Source organism: Pleurodeles waltl, chromosome 11 (genome assembly GCF_031143425.1).
Source record: "Pleurodeles waltl isolate 20211129_DDA chromosome 11, aPleWal1.hap1.20221129, whole genome shotgun sequence".
In the NCBI taxonomy this organism is placed as follows: Eukaryota; Metazoa; Chordata; class Amphibia; order Caudata; family Salamandridae; genus Pleurodeles; species Pleurodeles waltl.
This window is the reverse complement of record NC_090450.1, coordinates 344,201,827-344,220,112: the sequence shown is the minus strand read 5'-3', so window position 1 is coordinate 344,220,112 and position 18,286 is coordinate 344,201,827. Positions and strand designations below refer to the sequence as shown.

The window sequence follows — 18,286 nt, the reverse complement described above, 5'->3', positions numbered from 1 at the left end:
CGTGACAGATAATCGGTCCATCGTATTACAAGCCCATTACATTTGATGACGCTCATAATATAGTGGACTGCATGTCTCATGTTTGTGACGGCGTAACCGGCTCACCAAACTGTAATTAGGTGCTTAATTTATACTGTAAATAATACATAACTCAAGAAAACAGAGGGGAGATTGATAGAAGCACAAGAGCAAAGCCAATGAACTTGGAGTTTACCTTACATGCTTTTTTTCTGACCCTTGGATTGAGTCTGAGGTGTTGAACAAAGAGGGTATCAATGAATTGTCACGGGGCATTGGAGCATACAGAGGCTGAAATTAAACACCAACACCTTAGTGTTCACGGCAGACTTCGCATGCGTTATCAGGTCATATGGAAATGGCTTAACAAGACTTGGAGATCATGCAGTTTACCCCTTTCATAGTCTGACACCCTTGCCTAGCAACAGAATGTCATCCATAGTATATAAATGTGCCCAGGAAAATGCATGATGGTAAGTGTAGGGCATAACGCGGATTTCAGCGCTAAAGACAGTAATTTAAAGGAAACCATGATATTTGGCACATTTCTCTGTGGCAGCAAGCCATATTTCTGCTAATAACACGAACAAGGCTTTTAGGAACAGTTTAACAAATATATGGCAGTGCCGGGTAATTTTAATTTATATGTCTTCACCATACTTTCTGTAAATGAGAATTCCACAGATCTCTAAAAATCTGAGCTGGAAGGTCCATCGCCAACGGACACAAACTTGAAGTGAAACAGAACACTTGCTGAAGATCGCTAGTTAAACCTTTACCCAGACCTCAGCCTAAAGAGGATGCTGGGCCTCAAGCCAAGACACTATTTCCAGTAGAACCTAGGCTGCGGCGTGCACAATCAGATGAATATGAATCTGCCTTTTGGTGTAAAAAACGTGTTTAGCTCCAAGGCCTTTTTTTTTTTTTATTTTATTTTTTATATATAAATGACAGTCATGCCACTGGAGGTACGGTCTTGAATCTTTGACCGCATTTTCACAGGCTACTTGATAGGCCTCCAGTCACTGACAAGAGACCGCAATTTCATGATCACATGAATTTTGGCAGGCAGCGATTATTAGTTCCTAGTGGTTAATGGTACATAACTACACACATTGCGGAACGTTACTTCCATTTAGGCCCTAAACCTGTTGAAGGGCTCATGTAAAGCTGGATTAGGCTGTAATTGGGCATGTCCCCCACCACTGACTTTGGCCCTGGGCTAGCCTATTACTAATTTAGGTATTTGGTCTATCTTTTGCAGAAATCCTGAATCCCTTCCAGGTGAGAAGCCTCTACAATAGATTTAGGACCCAGGTCATTTCCAAGGTTCCATAGTTGACCCTAACTGAGTCCTTTCAGATTATATGGGTCAAAGAAAGCCTAATGTTCTGAGTAATGCAGCACGTATAAGCTGTAGTAAAATCTGATGATGTACCTCATCCCCAGAAAGAGCTTCCCGTTCTTTCTTTTTCATTTAGCATTCACAGAGCATTAATATATATTATTTTTATTATTATTTTTTTTATTTATTATTTATTGTTTCCTAATGTATTTTCTTTCAACCTACTCCACATACTGAAGTGGGCTTTAACTGGAAATCTTTGCTACCAAGAGACAGCAAAGCTTTTATTTGGATTACCTTGTCTAGCCATCTGGAGCACACCAATTTTGTGGTGCTCATCCTATGCACCCAGCACTCACTAACTGTCCCGGGACCCTAAGAAATCATCACAAACACTTTAAGATTATCTTAATGATCTATAAAGAAAGGGTATGGAGTGTGAGATTGAATTCACTTAGAAGGTTCATGACTTAGTGAATAGTTAGAGAACGAAAATCATGAATGGCATGCTTCTTTATGAGCAAGAAGCAGAGATTATACACTTTAAGGTGGTTAGCCAGGATTGGGTGGAGGCAATATGGATGAAACTACCGTGCAAGATTCACAGTCCGCATCAGAAAAAAGATAGGTAGGCTTTTGGGACAGAGCAGTTCATTTTGCGTGTAAGTATTTTCTGAACAAGATGCACAGAGCACTGATGTTCGTTCAGATGAACAACACCACAGATCAAGAAACTGTGCCGCTAGATCGTGCTGTCAGTAAAGGCAGGGACATTGGGCTTTACCGAAGGGTCCATCTTACACAGAATATTGTCTTCTTGGAGAGCAAAGTATGACGACAGTCATTTAAGTATAGATATCTGGTAAGTGCATATGTGGCTATAAATTAAAGTTGTCAAAACCTTTTCTGAGTGAGTGGGATTTGCGACATAAAAACAACCTGCTCGGGCTCATGGTCTAGTTATACAGCGTTGGTGGGTTGCTCTGTTAATTGAGGGTGTGTGAAAAGTACCTAAAAATCATTACTAATTTCCTGAAACCTAATTCATTTACTAGACCACTGATTGCAGGAAAGATTCACATGTAGTTTCGGTCATTAAATATATTTAATGATCTTATAACATTTCTTAACTGGTAGTTTTTAAATTTTGATTTCAGTGATGAAATTGATTCTTGGTGGTCGGTTTGCTTTTAGAGGGAGTTCATTTGTTTTTGAACCTGATGTTTTGCTGTCAGCACTTTTTCACCCCTATTTCACTGTGGTGAGTTTGGAGTTTTTTTAAGGCTGGAATTATTTGGTTAACAGAATATTAATAGGAAATTAACATAGTAACTAAAGTGAGAATCGAGAGCATTTTAACTTGTGACGTCAGAACTATCCAGATAAATATATCTGATAACGGACCACATATCAAATTCTTGTATTGCGAAAATAATGAAACGCTCAAACAGAAGGGAAGGGCAATATTGTCATGCATTCTGTTTTTGTTTTCAGAACTTCTGAGAAGGGTTTACTGCCCACTTTGTCTTGGCACCCAGACGTATCTGAAAGAACCATGACATGCCAAACCCCAGTTGGATTACATATATTGGGATCATTTCATTTGTGTTAATCACAAGGCCAGTAGGTCTTGCCTATGCAAGAGCTATTGGCTTTGGCAATGTGTTTAGCCATGTTGTACACCAACCTGGCTGCTGTTCAGCTAAACTAAACATCAGTGGCTTATAGGAGAGTGGTGTGCAGTGTCGTAATGTGGAATGGTGAAGAGTATAGTGACATAAGGTGCAGTCGCATTGAATTCAGCTGCATACAGTATAATGTTGTAAAATGCAGTGGCATAGATTAGAGTGTGCATAGCTGAGTGCAGTGGTGCTGAGTGCAGTAGTGTAGAGATTAGGGATGCAGAGGGCAGTTGCTCAGAGTAGTTAAGTGGCATAGAGTGCATTTGCATAGAGTTGTGCATATTAGAGTAGCATAGATAGCTGTAGAGTGCAGGTCCGAGTGGCATAGAGCGCAGTCTTGCAGAGAAGAGTGAGTCTAGTGGGGTAGAGTGGCTTAGAATACAGTGGTATGGAGTGAGAGTGCAGTTGTGTAAAGTGTGTTGGTGCAGAGTGCAGTGGTTAAGAGCAGGGGGTGTAGAGTGCTGTGGCGTGGCATCGAGTAGATTGAGTAGAGAGAAGTGGAATGGTGCAGGGAAGATTGCAGTTGCATATAGTGGCCGAGTGTAATGGTGTAAACTGGTGTAGAGTGGAATGATGCAGAATAGGAGAGTGGCATACGGTGAATTGACTTAGAGTGCAGAGGCATAGAGCTGAGTGTTAAATAGTAAACTGCAATATTGTAGCGTGCTGTCACAGAGTGCAGTGTTGCAGAGTGGCATAGAGTACAGTAGTGTAGAGTGGTTATGCAGAGTAGATTGGTGTGGCCTAGACTGCAGTGGTGGGGAATCCAGTGGTGAGGTACAGTAGAGAGGCATAGTGTGGGGTGGAGTTGTGCAGAGTGCTGTAGAGTAAAGTGACTGGCGTAGAGTGAAGTATTCATGGTATGGTAGCACACTGCCATTACAGACAACACATTTTCATTTGAGATGCTATCTACACTTGCACAGACATACAGTTTTACTAATAAAACTATACAGTGCAGATACAAAAATGTGTGGAAATTGCATCACCTAGTTTAATGATGCGTTTTGATCATATTAAAGTATTTGTTTGCGACACACTTCAGAGATAAAAAAAAAAATGTGCTTCATTTGTGTTTATAATGAAGAATTTCCTAGCTATCGTAGCAGAAACTTTCAATTCCATTAAGGCGACCTAGTCGAGGACTATACTGTTCTCTCTTCACCACTTTATTAAGAGCAGCCAATACCAAACTACATTTCCCATAAACACTGGGGAAATCCAACAGTTAACTATAAAATGACAACTGTCAATATGTCATAGGTAGCCCTTCACTGCTGTTGTCACCTCCTCTTTCTTCGTGCGACCAATCACTTACTTCAGTTTTGCTTGGACCCATCAGGTCCTGATTGAGGAGAAAAGAAACCCAATGATTTTCCATACCTTCACCAACATAAAGGGTTAAGTAAAATACAGATGACCTTAAATAAGAACCACAATATTTCAAAAGTTGCAGATAGTAATGAGAAGACCATGCAAGTTTTCCTCACCTTTATGAAAAATGTTTCCCAGGGTGGGGTTAGGCTTGCCAGAATGGGTGAGTTAATTCTTGCCTCCGTGTCCTCAGTAGAATTGAAACCTCCTGTTACGATAGCTAGTACATTTTTCATTCTATGTCCGGACCAGAGGCGAGGATTATGCTAGTTTAAAGTTTTCCCACCACTAGTGAAGCCATATTAAGAACCCGTTTAAAGTGGAATCTCTTAAAAGTATATTCCGAAGACCAATCTGCCGCATTGAGGATATTCTCTAGGCGAGCCACAAGAGAGTTCCTTTGAGGCTGTGGCCCCCCCTAATGGAGTGGGCCCCAAAGATGTTTAGCAATAACAGCTTCTTACATTGCTCAGTGAACCCAATTAGCGATAGTCGGAGAGGAAACTGCCCGGAAGGGTTTCCTAACTGCGATCAACAATTGTCTCCCCCCCCACCCCCCATGGGGGCGGAGTCACACTGTCATAGCCCCGTAACATTTGACACATCTGACCACACAACTTTAGGGGATCTGGAAAAGAAGTATAAGATACCACCTGTGAATTGCATTTTGTTCCCCTTGTAATGTTGAAAGTAATTCCCTCCAAAGTGAACACCCTACCAGTAATGTCCAGCGCCTGAACATCTGATGCAAGATGAGACATACAACAAGGTGGCTAGTTTGCTCGAAAGTTCTTTACGCGAAAGGTATTTGTTGGCTGCCCAAGAAAGAAATAGATTGAGAACCTGGTTGATATCCTACAACACTGAATACCTATGTTCTGATGGATACAACTACCTGTGGATTCCTCACCTCATGAATACTCCCATGGCGCCAGCATTCGACGGAAATCTTCTTACTAGTCTCTGCACGTCGACGAGGACGTCACTGTCTCGCACGCGACGCCGTCTGACGTCATACAGGCAATAAGAGGTCCTCGACGACGTGCAGACGTCAGTTCCCTTTTTTCCGTGCATTCGAAACGGTTATCTTCGAGGGAGCAACTGTTACTCTTGCGGTTACAGTGTATATCTTGCTGCGTACTCTTTCTCTGTGGAAATAATGTCGCAGAGAAAGTCTGGATTTAAGCCTTGTCGTGAGTGTGGAGGCAAGATGTCGGTGACGGATCCTCATTCCGATTGCCTTTGGTGTTTGAGCTCCGACCACGACGTCTCGACTTGTGATTCATGTCAGCACATGAATCCGAAGGCCCTTAAAGAACGCGAGGCGAAGCTGTTTATGGCCAAGTCAAAGGAGAAGCATCACAAGAAAAAGTCTTCTCCAAGACATCGGCGTCATCGAGACTCCCGGCGCCGTAGAGAATCTCGGCGTCATTCAAGGGAGGCTCGTTCCAGGTCTCCGGATCGGCGCCGGAGGACATGGAAGGTCAGCCCCACGGTGACGCCGCATCCTTCGACGCCGTTGCCCTCTCCGGCGTCTCCAACTTCGCCTGGACAGGCGTCGGTGATTGAGGTATTGGAGCCTCAAGTGTTTTCTCCGGCGCAGACGCCGAGGCCGGCGTCGGGGTCGCCTCCAAGTCAGGCACCCCAGTATCCGGCTTTTCCCACCCCTGGAGCCGATAGTTCCGCATTCTTGAATGCGATGTATGCCATCTTCCAACAGATGGCTCCAGGGGGTGCTCCGGCTGGGCCTTTGGCCTTTTCTTTGGGTGATCCTGCGCCTCTTCGGCCGGCACCCTTTATGCCCTTTCTCCCGTTTGGGAACGTGGGCTCGGCGCCAGTGTCGGCGCCGGTGGCCGCTCCGGTGGCTTCGGAGGGATTGGCCCCAGGGATTTCCATCCCGTCGACGTCGAGATTTCGGCCTGTGACTCCGGTGGGTCCATCCGTTTCAACTGCTCTTCAGTCGGCGCCGAAGTTACCTGTGGCGCCGGATGCGGCGTCGGTGGCTTCGGAAGATCGGCGCCGATCTCCGACTTCGGCGGAGGTATTGTCGACTCCGCGGATTGAGCAACGACTGCATTCAAGGAGGCGTGCTCTCCGGGTACTAGAGGAGCAGGAGTACCAACGAGCCCTAGAGGAAGGAGAGCTAGAGGACTCGGGTGATGGGCTGCGTGGACTGGAGTCGGCCAGTGGGCTGGACACTTCCCCTGAGTGGGACCTTTCGTCCCCGGGGAAATATACCGAGGAAGCTGCTTCCTTTCATACAGTGGTACGGAAGGCAGCTAGTTTTTTGGACCTGCCTTTGCCGGTGGTGGAGGCGAAACAAAACCTTTTGACAGAGGTGTTGCATCCGGCCTCAGCCGCGGCGGAGCCTCTATTACCTTTTAATGACGCTCTGCTGGATCCGGTTTTAGAGGTGTGGAAGAAGCCGGCATCTTCCCCAGCAGTTCACAGAGCCGTGGCCTGGAGGTATCGGACGGCTCCAACTGATCCTGGTTTCCTATCTAGGCACCCTATGCCGGAGAGCTTGGTTGTGCAGGCCTCCTGTTCGTCCAAGTCAGCGCCTGGTTCTTTTCCGACGGTGCCGGGGGACAGAGATTCAAAAAAGCTGGAGGCGCAGTCGAAGAAGATTTTTTCGTCCTGCAGTCTGGCTTTAAAAGCCACCAATGCAACCTGTATCCTGGGGAGGTATATTCATGCTCTGATGGATGACATCTCCTCTTCGTTTACAGAGCTTCCCCAGGGTCTTTTGGATCTTGTCTCTGATGCCCAGGCTGCTGCGACCCAAATTATCCAGACGGGACTGGATACCACCGACTCGGTAGCCAGAGCAATGGGCACAACTGTGGTGGAAAGGAGACAGGCCTGGCTCCGTAACTCGGGCTTTTCGGCAGATGTACAGTCCACATTGTTGGATCTCCCGTTTGATGGGGACAAACTGTTTGGGGCTAAGGCTGATTCGGCCTTGGAACGGTTTAAGGAGAGCAGGGCCACGGCTAAGTCGTTGGGACTCCAAGCTCCTTCTTCCACGGCCTCTTCCAGATTCTTCAGGAGGTTTCGTGGATTTGGGCGTGGCTCTTCCTCCTCTTCCTTTCGGGGAAGATATCCGCAACCTGCCTCTTCCCATCCCTATAGATCTTTTAGGGGGAGGGGTAGGGTCCGCACCAGGGGAGCTTCTCAGCAGCACTCTGCCTCTTCCTCATCCTCTGGCGGGGTGCAGCAGGGGAAGCAGCCTTAGGCTTCCACCATTTCCCACTCACTCCTCTCCTGTAGGGGGAAGATTACAGCATTTTCTCACCAAATGGGAGACTGTTACGTCGGACACTTGGGTTCTCAGTGTTGTGGGAAAAGGCTACACCCTTCCCTTTCGGGAGTTTCCGCCCCTCATCCCGCCCCGCCCTTCGTATTGTTCACAAGAACACCTCCTGTTGCTAGAACAGGAGGTAGAAGTCCTCCTTTTAAAGGGCGCGGTGGAGTTGGTCCCGGAGCAGGAAAGGGGTCAAGGAGTTTACTCAAGGTATTTCCTGATTCCCAAGAAGGATGGTCGTTTGAGACCAATTCTGGACCTGAGGATCTTGAATTGGTTCCTCAAACAGGAAAAGTTCAAGATGCTGACCCTAGCACAGGTGCTTTTGGCGTTGAACATGGAAGACTGGATGGTGTCTGTCGACTTGCAGGATGCTTACTTTCATATCCCGATACTCAAGTCACACAGGAAGTATCTCCGGTTTGTGGTGGGATCGCAACACTACCAGTTTGCGGTCCTTCCGTTTGGTCTTACTTCAGCACCTCGAGTCTTCACGAAGGTGATGTCGGTGGTTGCGGCAGAGCTCAGAAGGAAGGGGATAGCAGTATTCCCTTACTTGGACGATTGGTTAATCAAAGCCAAGTCCCCGGAGCTTGTGTTGCGTCATCTGCAGTCAACAACCCAGTTGTTGTTCGACCTGGGCTTTTCGGTGAACGAGCCCAAATCTCACCTAGAGCCCTCTCAGCGCCTCCTGTTCATAGGGGCAGTACTGGATACAACATTGGGTCGGGCCTTTCCTCCGCCTCAGCGGATTCAAGATATTCAGGATTTGGTTCCAATGTTTCGAAATGGAGCGGTAGTTCCAGTCCTCAAGGTCCTTCGTCTGCTCGGTCTTTTTGCCTCCTGCATTCTGTTGGTCACGCATGCTCGCTGGCACATGAGGGCTCTTCAGTGGTGCCTCCGAAGGCAGTGGTCTCAACACAGAGGGGATCTAGAGGGTACTGTCAAGATCTCCAGAGATGCTGCTGTGGATTTGAAGTGGTGGATTGCAAGCAACAATCTTTCACAAGGAAAGCCGTTCCAGCAGTCGCCACCAGTGGCCACAGTCATAACGGATGCTTCCACTCTAGGGTGGGGAGCTCATCTGGGGGATCTGGAGATCAAAGGTCTTTGGTCTCCAGAGGAACAGATTTTTCACATCAATCTGTTAGAATTACGGGCTGTACGTCTGGCTCTCAAGGCCTTCCTCCCTTCCCTTCGTGGTCAGTCGGTACAGGTCCTAACGGGCAATACTACCACGATGTGGTACATAAACAAGCAGGGAGGAGTGGGGTCGTACCTTCTCTGCAGAGAAGCTCTTCGACTATGGTCCTGGGCAAAGGACCATCGGATTTGCTTGATAGCAAACCATCTGGCCGGAGTTTTGAACGTGCGTGCGGACAGTCTCAGTCGCCACTTCTCGGCAGACCACGAGTGGCGTCTCCATCCAGATCAAGTCCGTTTAATCTTCCAGAAGTGGGGGTTTCCTCGGGTAGATCTGTTCGCCACTCGAGAGAACGCGCATTGTCCGTTGTTCTGCAGCCTTCAGTATCCGATGCAGGAAGCGTTGGGGGACGCGTTTCAAATGACCTGGTGCGGCCAGTTGCTTTACGCGTTTCCTCCCATACCCTTGATTCCTCGAGTATTGAGGAAGATTCGCCAAGACCGGGCTCTAGTAATCTTAATAGCTCCGGATTGGCCAAGGAGGGTGTGGTACTCCGACCTTCTCCAACTCTCAACGTGCCCGCCGCTCCGTCTCCCTTTCAGGGCAGACCTCCTCTCACAGTCGCAGGGGCAGGTTCTACACCCCAACCTCCAGAGTCTGCACCTACATGCCTGGAGATTGAACGGGGCAACCTGAGTTCCTTCTCTCTCCCGCCTGAGGTAGTGGATGTTATATTAGCGGCCAGGCGACACTCCACTAAATCTATCTACGCTAATAGGTGGTCTAAATTTGTTGCGTGGTGTGGAGAGAGGCAGATTGATCCTTTACATGCTCATCTATCGGACGTTTTGTCTTTTGCTCTATCTCTGGCGCAAAAAGGTTGTGCAGTGGCTACCATTAAAGGTTATTTATCGGCCTTGTCAGCCTTCATATGTCTTCCAGACCAACCATCTTTATTTAAATCCCCTATTGTTATCAGATTCTTGAAAGGTCTTCTAAATCAATATCCTCCAAAGCCATTCGTTATGCCGCAATGGGATTTGTCCTTAGTCCTGACTTTCCTTATGGGGTCCCCTTTTGAACCTATGCATTCTTGCCCCTTGAGGTATTTGGTTTTAAAAACAGTCTTCCTGATAGCTATAACATCAGCAAGGAGAGTGAGTGAGTTGCAGGCCTTATCAGTAAAACCCCCTTATACAACTTTTTATGGGGATAAGGTGGTGTTGAGGACCAAGGCTGCTTTCCTCCCGAAGGTTGTTTCACCCTTCCATTTGGCTCAGGCAATTACTTTGTCCACGTTCTATCCTCCGCCTCATCCTTCCAAAGAGGAAGAAAGACTGCACCGTCTGGACCCAAAGAGAGCGTTGAGCTTCTTTATCGATAGAACAAGGGATTTCAGGCTGGAGGATCAGCTGTTTATTGGATACGTGGGCAAGAGGAGAGGAAAGGCAGTCCACAAGAGAACACTATCCAGGTGGGTTGTTCTTTGCATTAAAATATGTTACTCTTTGGCAAAGAAGGATCCTCCTGAGGGCATTAGAGCTCATTCCACCAGAGCTAAGTCGGCCACTTCGGCCTTAGCCAGAGGTGTTCCTGTGGTCGACATCTGCAAGGCCGCAACTTGGTCGTCCCTTCACACTTTTGCAAAACATTACTGTTTAGATTCTGAGGTTAGAAGGGACGGCCATTTTGCACGGTCAGTGCTGCAGGATTTCTTGGTTTGACCATTTAGGCACCCACCGCCGGGCGTGGTACTGCTTTGGGACTCTATTCATGAGGTGAGGAATCCACAGGTAGTTGTATCCATCAGAAGAACGAGTTACTTACCTTCGGTAACGACTTTTCTGGTGGATACATTAGCTACCTGTGGATTCCTCACGGTCCCACCTGCCTCCCCGTTGCCTTTATGGTCTTGCCAAGTAATCCTTGAGTGCGCTCCTCTTGGTCTTTGAGGGTGCAATAGATGTATATATAATATATTTATATATATATATATGTATATGTGTATATATCTTTATGTATATACTTGGTGTGTGTATATATTTTAAAAGAGAGAGTTTTATATATATATATATATATATATATATATGTACATAAAAAGATTTACAGTTATTCATACAATGTGGTGTATTTTTACAATATAATGGATGTTGCCTTGCTCTTTCATTGCATTGCCTGGTTGTTCTCATGCACGTAAAAAATGATTGGTACTGACGTCTGCACGTCGTCGAGGACCTCTTATTGCCTGTATGACGTCAGACGGCGTCGCGTGCGAGACAGTGACATCCTCGTCGACGTGCAGAGACTAGTAAGAAGATTTCCGTCGAATGCTGGCGCCATGGGAGTATTCATGAGGTGAGGAATCCACAGGTAGCTAATGTATCCACCAGAAAAGTCGTTACCGAAGGTAAGTAACCCGTTCTTCTGGAGGTAAGGACAAGTAGATACCCCTCATCAGTTTCCTCACTAGTGGGTGTTCTCCCACTGGGTGATCACCCACCGATGTGTGTCCTGCTGAGATCGTGTCCCTGAAGGTGTTATTTGATCTATAGGCTAGGCCATCTGAGGCTCATTGAAGCCTGGAAAATCACAATATGTACAACATCTTCCCCCACTGGATCCAGGTGTTGCAGGTAATACCAGGTCAGCCATCAAGACCATGCCGCTTAATGGTGCTGTCTGCCCATGCCTTGGAGAGGAATTCCGCAGAATGTCCTAAAATTCCTGGGACTTTCCAGCATTCCCGGTAATCCTCCAAACCATAAGCAACAGTGACCTCTTCTGAACTAACTGGTGGGGAGTCTTGTTGGGATCTCTGAGAAGATCCAGAAGGTGGGGTAGAGGGATTGGTAAATCCTAAGAAAGTTCTAGTAGAACCGGATTCCAAACTTGAGGTCTCCAAACAGGCGTTATCAGCACCAACTTCACCAGTTGTCTCTGTCTAGAGCCGAGAGACATGTTACCATGACGAGTGGGGGGGGAAAGGCGTACCCTTGTTGTGGGTGCTAGTCCCGGAAAAATGCGTCTGTGGTCGTTGCTCCAGGTGCCAGCTGAAGTACCTGGAAAGTTGGTGTGATCTAGCCGTGATGCAAAAAGGTCTGCCAAGACTGGACCCCATCGTGATTGAAAGGGCCTAAAAGAGAGAGGCCTTCAGTTGCCAGAGACTCATGTCTTTCAGATGTCTGGAATGGCAATCGACAGTCTGATTGGCTACTCCTGTGAGATGTTCCACCTTCGCTGAGACCTGATGAGAGAGACAATACTCCCAGAGGGATCTGGCCAGATCTGAGAGCTTTGGAATGGGTGCCTACCAGGTGGTTTATATATCTCTTCACTGCCACATTGTCCATCTTGAGTAGGACACAACATTTTGCCTGGTTTTCGGTCGAACGTTTGACAGCAAAGGCTTCCGCTAAGAGTTTGAGGCAGTTAACATGCATGAGTTTTTATTGAGCAGACAATAGTCCTCCCTGGCTGAGGTCTCTTTTTAGATCGAGTCTAGGCAGCACGCATGCGCTGTCTGCAAGACATGCTGTATTCAATCTACGAGCCTTTACCCACGCCCACTGTTGGCATTCGTTCTTTGCTGTGCTTGTCTTAAATGCTTTCTTTTTATTGGTGCATTTGTCTAAACATCCCTCCCTCTGTGCTTAGTTTCCTCCCAGGTGATTTCACTAAGAGAACATTGTGGTTGCCCAGTACACTACATAACATTTTCTCCTATTATAGTGTTTGATGGCCCCTCCTCCGGTCTGGTTTCGATTTTGCCTTTAATTCCAACCGCAAAAATTTTTTGTTGGCCATCACACTATCATGCTTCCTCCTGTTACAGCATTTGATGACCCCTGGTTTTCAGCCTCCAGACGTGCATGGTTCACACCCAACAAGACTCTTCTTGCCCCCAGGTCCTGACAGAAGGACGTGTCCGACATGAGTCATCACATAGAATCCTAAAGAGTTTAAGAGACATGCCATAATTACCTGTGATGACAGGACACTTCAAATGTGGAAACTGCACAGCTTGTCAGTTCACAGACAATTGTCATTAATGGCAAAATACACCAACAAGGACTTTTCAAAGCGTAATAAGAAAAATGCTATTTATTGTATACTATGCCCATATGGTTTAGCTTACGTAGGAAAGACCACTCATATGAGTAAAGTTTGTATGCTCCACAACAAGCAAGGATTCGATGTGGTGTAACTGGTGTACCATTGGCCGAACATTATAAAAAGTGTACACATACAGAGAATGAAATTCAATGGTCCGGTATATGCATTGTTGAGAAAAAGAACAGTGGAGTTGCATTTCAACGTCTTGAACCGCTGGAAGGCGTGGCATGGATGAAATACGCGTCCTCATCGAATGAATGTTTTACATGCAAATTTTATTATGTACTGGTTTTTACTGATATTCTTCCATAATGTTCCTGTAGTTTTGGTCTTGTAGTTGTGTCCTAATTTATTCCCAATTATTTGACCTCTTTGATATAAGAAGTGGTTTTGCAAATTTAAGTTCAGAATCTGCTCTCTAGAGAATGGTGAGCAACTCACAAATCTAGTGTTCTGGTTGTAATTGGCCCTCAAAAAGGTTTTTTTTGTGATATGTACGCACTTGATGAAATGGTAGTTCGTCTTTGTTATACTTTCCGAAGTACACCCTACTTTAGCAATTTAAAGATGGCCGACCCGTGTTCCTGAATCTTTAGCTTATGTGTTCAGAACGCCCGTATGCGTCCCTCCCTAAAATAATCACCAGCTGCCACTCAACAGTTAACACCGGCAGCGACGCTTTCACAAAGTACAATACATCGTAGTAGCAGGTTCATATAATTATGGAATGTACGCCAGCCTTGGAGCTTTACACGGTACGTAGTAAAGTGTGTACGTAGCAAGGGTGCATTTCATTCTATTTTGTGTTACCACAGGATGAGCTACAGATAATTTATCTTGTGACCTGCCTGGTGCATATATGGTAGCTGCAAGTGTAATTTCAACCATGCGGGTCAATCTGTGGTTGTTTTGCCTATTGGCTCAGGTAATTTCCCAAAATATTTTGACATGGACACAACTTTGCCGTACATGGTTTTTAATGGCATGGTTATTTGTTCCTTGTTGGCATGTTTTTTTTACGGAGTTACTTGTAGATCTTTGGTGCATGCTGTTCCATTGGTGTTGCCCTTGATTGGAGTTTTGAAAGAGGTTTTCATGTGCATGAACATTTTACGTCGGGTGTAGTTTGCATGATGGGGGTCACTGTATAACATGGTTTTTTGATAGGTTTGCAAAGCGGACACAATACATGGGTTGTGTGTGCTGTATCACCAGCATTGTTATACTTCCCCACACCGCTGTAGGAACTGAGCACTATTTTATTTTGCTATCCTATTACGTGGGTATTAGATATAGGACACATCAGTGTGTGGGTAGATTTTTATTCCCACTATATTTGTTTAGTTATGATACATTGTTTTCTTAGATGAATATGTCTTTCTATTGTTTTCCTGAAGAGGCCTCAACTTTTTTGTCCAAAACGCGTTGACATATATTATTGGAGGAGTCCATTTAGTTTATATTTGGAGTTGAAATTATTTTCACAAAGCACATCTTTATTGGAATTACGAGAAGACAATGGTTTGTCCTGTGACATTGCCTTAAGAGATTGCCTCACATAATTGGCTACAGGTGAAACAAGGACGCAGCCAAAAAGAATCATTAATGGAAGACAACATTAATTTATAGTCTTTGTGATATACTCAGTATCTTTGTTGGTTAATTATTGTCTATAATATAGTAATTGTGTTTTGAGAAAAAAATATGAGAATTTGTTTGATGGAACTGGAGACTGTACATTTTTCAGTGGTTGCAAGATTTTTTGGATGAATTTATTCTCTATAATTATTTAGGACCTTGGAGTAATTAGTTTGCTCGGTGTTGGCAAAAAGCCTTGTATAATGTAACCCCACTATACATTTACAGAAAGGGAGAACTCTGAAGGATACTATAATTAAGGTTTGGGCAAGGGAAGGAACAAACTCGAGCTGGAAAGCCTAAAACAAAGCCAGCAAATGGAATCAAGAAAATGTGAGTTATAAACTACACAGCCAGTGTCGAGCAACGAACGGTATGCATTTCTAGGTCAGTTTTTTGAATGTCCCCAAGAAGTCTTTTGCAAACCAGAGAGCCGTGCTGTCTGATAGGCTCTGACCTAAAAATGGCTTATCGATTGAATCTATTTCGCAGGCATAACGATGGACATGGATTGACACATTTGTTTGTACAGTGAGACTATTACTACTATAGTAGAGAATAACTCACTTCAGAAAAGACTGATGACTGATTTCCTTCTCGAATCACTTTAGAAAACAATGCAAGTGGGACTCTGCTCGTACAGGTTTATTTCGAATTTCTCACTGCATTGATTTATTTTTAACCACATTTGATTAAAATTAGTGCACATAAAAAAATTTCAGTGTATGAACTACTTGTGCCAGTTATTGCCATTATTGAATTAAGGGAGAGGGGCATCACGACAATTTTGAGAGGTCACCTCGCATGAATTGTGGGCACTTTATACATTTTTAAAGGTAACAAATAGCCCATTGCACTATGTGCACTCTACCACACTTGTGGCACACACTCTAATAGAAAAAAAAGAAATGGTTATTGTGAGCCAATAGCTCTTTATTTATTACACCATATTTTATTGACTACACCTGAAATGTGTATTGATTACAAAAAAAAAAAAGGATGTCTTGAAGATTAGTGGAATAGCTGCAGAGAAGTAAAGCAGTCTGTGCATGAAAACATCTTCAAAATCGTCACCCCGCCAATCTGGGACAACCACAGCGAACTGAAAAGACTTTTGTGTCAAGGCAATAACCTTTCCCAGATTTTCCTCAATCAAATACTTTTTTGTGCTGTACATAGGTATCCCCAGATGTTATATTGTGTCATGTTACCATTGTAACTCAAGAGTGTATTCCTCTCTGTTCAGCTGCTCGTTTAGTTAATGGTAACAATAATGGTGTATCCCAGTTCATTCTCAAGCCTGAGAACTGACCAAATTCGTTCCGATTTTCTGCCATGGACTACACCACTGTTGCTTTTGCTGTGAGGCATGTCAGTGCAACATTGGGACACAGGGATATAATGTAGGTTTGAATTTGAAACACTGCCCCTGAGTTTGGGCCCTTCTACCGCTGCACTGAAGTCGGTGGTTCCATTGCTATTGCAAAAATGATGTGTCGAGAGGCTACCACTTCATGGTGCCCACTCTGTATTGTCCAGATCACCCCCACATGTGCAATCACTTGGCACAGGTTCTGCATACATTCATGTTTACCATCTTAGGAAATCTGAACATATCCCCAACCTGGGGAAGATTGCTTAAGATGGGACCAACCCAGAGAATCAATGGCTTTTTTCAGTGTCTAGGAAAGCCACCCAGTGACTTCATTTTGTTGGGCCCAGTCCAAATGAGTTTTTCCCTGGAAGAAAAACACTTTAAACTTGACTATTATGGTGTGTGTTAAAAGTTTTAAGCCGTTAGCCAATATCCCTACCTAAAAAGATAGGACAGGTCTATCTTTGTGTGTGCACAGTTCTCCGCCAAACTGCGGAGTCTCTGCATTTGTAAAGTTACTATTGAATCGGAGTTTGTGAATACCAAAAAAAGAGTACACTTACGCAAAAGTTTAAGTTTATCTTTGGGGAATCAGACCTATATGTAGTTCCATAAACTAAATCTTGCTACCTTTTGCGGAGGGAGTGTAGTTCCCCGCCAGTAGTTGTCTATCTTGTAAACATGCAAAATGAAAGTGCTTGCATATATGCGTCTTTTATCACTTAATGTGTGTGACCCTTCCTCTCGCATTCCATGTTAATATATGGTATTGGTTTATAGCCATTGTCTTGTACCGTTTCACCCTTTTAGAGGCCTCTTTACTTCTGTATGATTAGCCATACCCACAGTTTGATTCTCTTTCCCCAGCGCGCACTCTCTCTCCCTCCCCACCTCCTATTTAATATATATATATATATATATATATATATATATATATATATATATATATATATATATATATATATATATAATACTTTTCGAGGCTTACCTTCACTTTCCGTATGTCAAACATGTGCTTGACTATTTTTCCTTTTGGAACATGGGGAGCACTAATTGTAAGCAGTTGAAAAATAACTAAAATAATTCTCTCTGCCTTGTTCCCTTCATGTACCTTGCCTTTCCCCTTGCAGCTGTTAGTGTGAATAGTTTTATATGTGCTCAAGTCAAATCAGTATTATGAATCAGTACAGAAAAGGTTTGTGAGCAGATATCATTAGAGCACCAAGTAAGCCATTGTTGGGCTAAGTGCGGGACCACTACTCGAGTATTTTATTACATCATTCACATTGGCTGTATCTTGAGTGTCTGGTGTTTCGGAGTCTGATCCCTGGATATCCAATTTAGAACACTGCATCGTTACTTCTCTGCTTTCCCCAACTCTTTTGCTGCTCGTTCCTTGGTAGATTTATTTCAGTTGTTTGGTTGAGGATTGTCTGTTTGTAACTGATGGCCATTCTCCTTCAGAGTACCTAGAACCTAGTTGGGGGGTAGGTGGGAGGGGGGGGGGTACCGCTTCCTACTGTCTAGCAAGGCTCATGCATCCTTAGACACTTTGAAAACCAAAGCTTAATCTTTGAAGCATCTTTGGGAATATCAAAGCATATTTTGTATTTAGTTGTCAGAGCTGCTGTTTTACTGTAATGAATGATTTCAATCTCTGTTTGACTTATGTCGTGTAGTCAGGCTAGATAATTACTTTGCTGTTGTCGACCAGGTACTGGCTGTTTATTTTGGATATTTACAGGATATTGTCCATGTCACAAAAATTAAACCTCTTGGCTGCTAGTGTTCTGGGAGGGGAACATGGATGCCAGATGTCTGACAGGAACAATATGGTGTGTGTTTCACTGAGGAAAAACATGTATGTGGATGTCTTGCCCCCTAGTACCTTGGTGGCGGACTGTCCTTCCAAGAAAGAATCCATAATCTGGCCCTCCATGTTTTTGAGAAGACCAATCATTCTAATATTTTTGCAATGCAAACATCTTTTCTCTTCTTCCACCTTTCTGCTCAGGAACTGTACTTCGTCTTGCAATATTTTGATAAGTACTTGCACGGCATTCACGGTTGGTCCTATTTTTGCCAAAGTGGGCTTGATGCTATCCATGTGTTCGAGTTTCTTGTGTTTTTTTCCCCTGAGTTGTCCTTTGTCAGTCCCAAGTTCTTCTGGGCCTAGGAAGGATTTAATGTCCAAAACAGCATGCAGCATTAACTCCAGAGCTTAATTTGAGACGGTGGTTTCTGGTGCTTGGCACCAACACTTAGTTTTCAACGCCGATGATGGTGACCACAT

The 18,286-nt window shown here is 44.6% G+C and overlaps 1 protein-coding gene across 6 annotated transcripts in view; it reads left to right on the top strand.

The window, feature by feature from the left end:
- The window catches only part of SEPTIN2 (septin 2), an 877,282-nt gene that overhangs the window by 194,057 nt on the left and 664,939 nt on the right, over positions 1–18,286 (top strand). The gene's annotated exons all lie outside the window — the stretch shown is intronic.